At 39.9% G+C, this 5,692-nt stretch overlaps 1 non-coding gene across 1 annotated transcript; it reads left to right on the top strand.

Annotated features, from left to right (window-relative positions):
• The first annotated feature begins 4,317 nt into the window (after positions 1–4,317).
• LOC112725383 (small nucleolar RNA R71) lies at positions 4,318–4,425 on the top strand. The gene has a single exon (XR_003164494.1). It is a non-coding gene; the product is annotated as a small nucleolar RNA R71 (small nucleolar RNA).
• Positions 4,426–5,692: the final 1,267 nt, after the last annotated feature.

Below are 5,692 nucleotides of genomic sequence, written 5' to 3'. Positions count from 1 at the left end.
GCCTTGGGATCCTTTTTATTTGCCATTGCCTTTTGGTTTTAAGGGTTATTGGCTTTTTCTGCTTGCTTTTTCTTTTTCTTTCTATTTTTTCGCCTATTTTTTTCTGCAAGCTTTGTTCTTTGCTGCTTTTTCTTGCTTCAAGAATCATTTTTATGATTTTTCAGATTATCAAATAACATGTCTCCTAGTCATCATTCTTTCAAGAGCCAACATATTTAACATTCATAAACAACAACTTCAAAAGACATATGCACTGTTCAAGCATTCATTCAGAAAACAAGAAGCATTGTCACCACATCAATATAATTAAGCTAAGTTCAAGGATAAATTCGAAACTCATGTACTTCTTGTTCTTTTGAATTAAAACATTTTTCATTTAAGAGAGGTGATGGATTCATAGGACATTTATAACTTTAAGACAAAGTTACTAACTACTAATGATCATGTAATGAAGACACAAACATAGATAAACACATAACATAGAAAACGAAAACAGAAGAAATAAGAACAAGGAATGAATCCACCTTAGTGATGGTGGCGTTTCCTTCTTGAGGAACCAATGATGTCCTTAAGCTCTTCTGTGTCTCTTCCTTGTCTTTGTTGCTCCTCCCTCATTGCTTTTTGATCTTCTCTAATTTCATGAAGCATGATGGAGTGCTCTTGATGTTCCACCCTTAGTTGTCCCATATTGGAACTCAATTCTCCTAGGGAGGTGTTGATTTGCTCCCAATAGTTTTGTGGGGGAAAGTGCATTTGAGGCATCTCCGGGATCTCATGGTGATGAGCTTCATACGCCTCTTGAGCTCCATGAATGGGCTCTCTTGCTTGCTCCATCTTTTTCTTAGTGATGGGCTTGTCCTCTTTGATGAGGATATCTCTCTCTATGTCAATCCCAGCCGAATTGCATAGGTGGCAAATGAGGTGAGGAAAGGCTAACCTTGCCATAGTGGAGGACTTGTTAGCCACCTTGTAGAGTTCTTGAGGTATAATCTCATGAACTTCCACCTCTTCTCCAATCATGATGCTATGGATCATGATGGCCCGGTCTATAGTAACTTCAGACCGGTTGCTAGTGGGAATGATTGAGCATTGAATGAACTCCAACCATCCTCTAGCTACAGGGTTGAGGTCCAATCTTCTTAGTTGAACTGGCTTGCCTTTGGAGTCAATCTTCCATTGAGCTCCTTCTACACATATGTCCATAAGGACTTGGTCCAACCTTTGATCAAAGTTGACTCTCCTTGTGTAGGGGCGTGCGTTCTCTTCCATGTTTGGCAAGTTGAACGCTAACCTCACATTCTCCGGACTAAAATCTAAGTATCTCCCCCGAACCATTGTAACATAGTTCTTTGGATCCGGGTTCTTACTTTGATCATGGTTCTTGGTGATCCATGCATTGGCATAGAACTCTTGAACCATTAGGATGCCGACTTGTTGGATGGGATTTGTTAGAACTTCCCAACCTCTTCTTTGAATTTCATGTCGGATCTCCGGATACTCATTTCTTTTGAGTTTGAAAGGGACCTCGGGGATCACCTTCTTCTTGGCCACAACATCATGGAAGTGGTCTTGATGGGCTTTGGAGATGAACCTTTCCATCTCCCATGACTCGGATGTGGAAGCTTTTGTCTTCCCTTTTCCCTTCTTAGAGGATTCTCCGGTCTTAGGTGCCATCAATGGTAATGGAAAAACAAAAAGCTTATGCTTTTACCACACCAAACTTAGAATTTTGCTCGCCCTCGAGCAATAAAAGAGAGAATAAATGAAGAAGAAGAAGAAATGGAGGAGAGGGAGAGTAGGAAGTGTTTCGGCCAAGAAGGGTGTAGAGGGTGTGTTGTGTGAATTTGATGAAGAATGGAGGGCTTTATATAGGGGAAGGAGGGGGGTTAAGGTTCGGCCATATGGGTGGGTTTGGGTGGGAAATTGGTTTTGAATTTTGAAGGTAGGTGGAGTTTATGAGGTAGGTTTATGGGGAAGAGTGGGTGGATGTGAGTGGTGAAGGTTTAATGGGGAAGAGAGATGGAGGTGATAGGTGAAGGGTTTTGGAGAAGAGTGTTTATGGGATTATGTGAAAGAAGGGTGAGAAGAAGTGAGTGGAGGTAGGTGGGGATCCTGTGGGGTCCACAGATCCTGAGATGATCCTGTGGGGTCCACAGTTCCTGAGATGATCCTGTGGGGTCCACAGATCCTGAGGTGTTCAAGGATTTACAACCTTGCACCAAATTAGGCATGTAAAATGCCCTTGCACACAACTCTGGGCGTTCAGCGCCAGGTTGGTGCCCATTTTGGGCGTTCAACGCCCATTTGTTGCCATTTCTGGCATTGAACGCCAGAACCATGCTTGTTCTGGGCGTTCAGCGCCAGGATGCTGCCCATTTTGGGCGTTCAGCGCCAGAACCATGCTCTGTTCTGGCGTTGAACGCCAGGCAGGTGCTTCCTCCAGGGTGTGATTTTTCTTCTACTGTTTTTGATTCCGTTTTCAATTTTTATATTTATTTTGTGACTCCACATGATCATGAACCTATAAAGACATATAACTAAGAAAAATATTGTTAGATAAATAAAAATTGGGTTGCCTCCCAACAAGCGCTTCTTTAATGTCAATAGCTTGACAGTGGGCTCTCATGGAGCCTCATAGATGTTCAGAGCATTGTTGAGACTCTCCAACACCAAACTTAGAGTTTGGATATGGGAGTTCAACACCAAACTTAGAGTTTGGTTGTGGCCTCCCAACACCAAACTTAGAGTTTGACTGTGGGGGCTTTGTTTGACTCTGCTTTGAGAGAAGCTTTTTCTGCTTCCTCTCCATGGATGCAGAGAGAGATCCTTGAGTTGTAAACACAAGGTTGTCCTCATTCAATTGAAGGATCACTTCTCCTCTGTCCACATCAATCACAGCTCTTACTGTGGCCAAGAAAGGTCTTCCTAGGATGATGGATTCATCCTCTTCCTTTCCAGTATCCAGGACTATGAAATCAGCAGGGATGTAAAGGCCTTCAACCTTTACTAGCACGTCCTCTACTTGTCCATAAGCCTATTTTCTTGAATTATCTGCCATCTCTAATGAGATTTTAGCAGCTTGCACCCCATAGATTCCCAGTTTCTCTATTACAGAGAGCGGCATGAGGTTTATCCCTGAACCAAGGTCACACAGAGCCTTAAAGATCATGGTGCCTATAGTACAAGGTATTATGAACTTTCCAGGATCCTGTCTCTTCTGAGGCAATGTCAGTTGATCCAGATCACTTAGTTCATTGATGAACAAAGGAGGTTCAACTTCCCAAGTATCAATGCCAAATAATTTGGCATTCAGCTTCATGATTGCACCAAGAAACTTGGCTGTTTGCTCTTCAGTAACATCCTCATTCTCTTCAGAAGAGGAATACTCATCAGAGCTCATGAATGGCATAAGGAGGTTTAATGGGATCTCTATGGTCTCTAGATGAGCCTCAGAGTCCTTTGGTTCCTCAGAGGGAAGCTCCTTATTGATCACTGGACGTCCCAGGAGGTCTTCCTCCTTGGGATTCACGTCCTCCTCTCCCTCATTGGGTTCGGCCATTTTGGTTATGTCAATGGCCTTGCACTCTCCTTTTGGATTCTCTTCTGTATTGCTTGGGGAGTACTAGGAGGGATTTCAGTGATCCTTTTACTCAGCTGGCCCACTTGTGCTTCCAAATTTCTAATGGAAGACCTTGTTTCATTCATGAAACTTACAGTGGCCTTAGATAGATCAGAGACTAAGTTTGCTAAATTAGAAGTATTTTGTTCAGAGTTCTCTGTCTGTTGCTGAGTGGATGATGGAAAAGGTTTATTATTGTTAAACCTGTTTCTTCCACCATTATTAAAGCCTTGTTGAGGCTTTTGATCCTTCCATGAGAAATTTGGATGATTTCTCCATGATGAGTTATAGGTGTTTCCATAAGGTTCACCTAAGTAATTCACCTCTACTATTGCAGGGTTCTCAGGATCATAAGTTTCTTCTTCAGGAGAAGCCTCTTGAGTACTGTTGGATGCAGCTTGCATTCCATTCAGACTCTGAGAGATCATATTGACTTGCTGAGTCAATATTTTATTCTGAGCCAATATGGCATTCAGAGTATCAATCTCAAGAACTCCCTTCTTCATAGGCGTCCCATTACTCACAGGATTCCTCTCGGAAGTGTACATGAACTGGTTATTAGCAACCATGTCAATGAGTTCTTGAGCTTCTGCAGGCATTTTCTTTAGGTGAATGGATCCACCTGCAGAAGTGTCCAGTGACATCTTTGATAGCTCAGATAAACCATCATATAATATATCCAGGATGGTCCATTCTGAAAGCATGTCAGAAGGACACTTTTTGGTCAGCTGTTTGTATCTTTCCCAAGCTTCATAAAGGGATTCACCATCTTTTTGTTTGAAGGTTTGAACATCCACTCTAAGCTTGCTCAGCTTTTGAGGAGGAAAGAACTTGGCTAAGAAAGCCGTGACCAGCTTATCCCAAGAGTTCAGGCTATCTTTAGGTTGAGAGTCCAACCATATTCTTGCTCTGTCTCTTACAGGAAATGGGAAAAGTATGAGCCTGTAGACTTCAGGATCTACTCCATTAGTCTTAACAGTATCACAGATCTGCAAGAATTCAGTTAAGAACTGAAAAGGATCTTCAGATGGAAGTCCATGAAACTTGCAGTTCTGCTGCATCAGAGAAACTAATTGAGGTTTCAGCTCAAAGTTGTTTGCTCCAATGGCAGGAATGGAGATGCTTCTTCCATGTAAATTGGAATTAGGTGCAGTAAAGTCACCAAGCATTCTCCTTGCATTGTTGTTGGGTTCGGCTGCCATCTCCTTCACTTGTTCGAAATTTTCAATCAAGTTATCTCTAGATTGTTGTAATTTAGCTTCTCTTAGTTTCCTCTTCAGAGTCCTTTCTGGTTCTGGATCAGCTTCAACAAGAATGCCTTTTTCTCTGTCCCTTCTCATAAGAAAGAGAAGAGAAAAAGAAAAGAAGAGGAATCCTCTATGTCACAGTAAAGAGGTTCCTTATTGTTAGTAGAAGAAAAGAAGAGAAAAATCTGAACTCAGAAAGAGAGAGAGAGGGTTCGGATTTTTGGTGGGTGAGGGAGAGATGTTAGTAGATGAATAAATAAATAGAATAAGATGAGAGAGGGAAAGAATTTTGAAAATTATTTTTGAAAAAGAGTTAGTGATTTTCGAAAATAGTTTTTGAAAAAGGTTAGTAGTTTTTTTTTAAAATCAAAGATTAAAATAATTAAATAAAAAAAGAAATTTTGAAAAAGGGGAGAGATATTTTCAAAAATTAGAGAGAGAGAGTTAGTTAGGTGGTTTTGAAAAAGATAAGAAACAAACAAAAAGTTAGTTAGTTAGTTGAAACAAATTTGAAAATCAATTTTGAAAAGATAAGAAGTTAGGAAGTTAGAGAAGATATTTTGAAATCAAATTTTTTGAAAAAGATAAGAAGATATTTTTGAAAAGATATGATTGAAATTGTTTTTGAAAAATATTTGATTTTTAAAATCACAATTAATGACTTGATTCACAAGAAATCATAAGATATGATTCTAGAACTTAAAGTTTGAATCTTTCTTAACAAGCAAGTAACAAACTTGAAATTTTTGAATCAAAACATTAATTGTTATTGTTATTTTCGAAAATTTGATGTAAAAATAAGAAAAAGATTTTTGAAAAATATTTT

Source organism: Arachis hypogaea, chromosome 11 (genome assembly GCF_003086295.3).
Source record: "Arachis hypogaea cultivar Tifrunner chromosome 11, arahy.Tifrunner.gnm2.J5K5, whole genome shotgun sequence".
NCBI classification, from domain to species: domain Eukaryota; kingdom Viridiplantae; phylum Streptophyta; class Magnoliopsida; order Fabales; family Fabaceae; genus Arachis; species Arachis hypogaea.
This window is presented reverse-complemented; position numbering and strand designations above follow the sequence as displayed.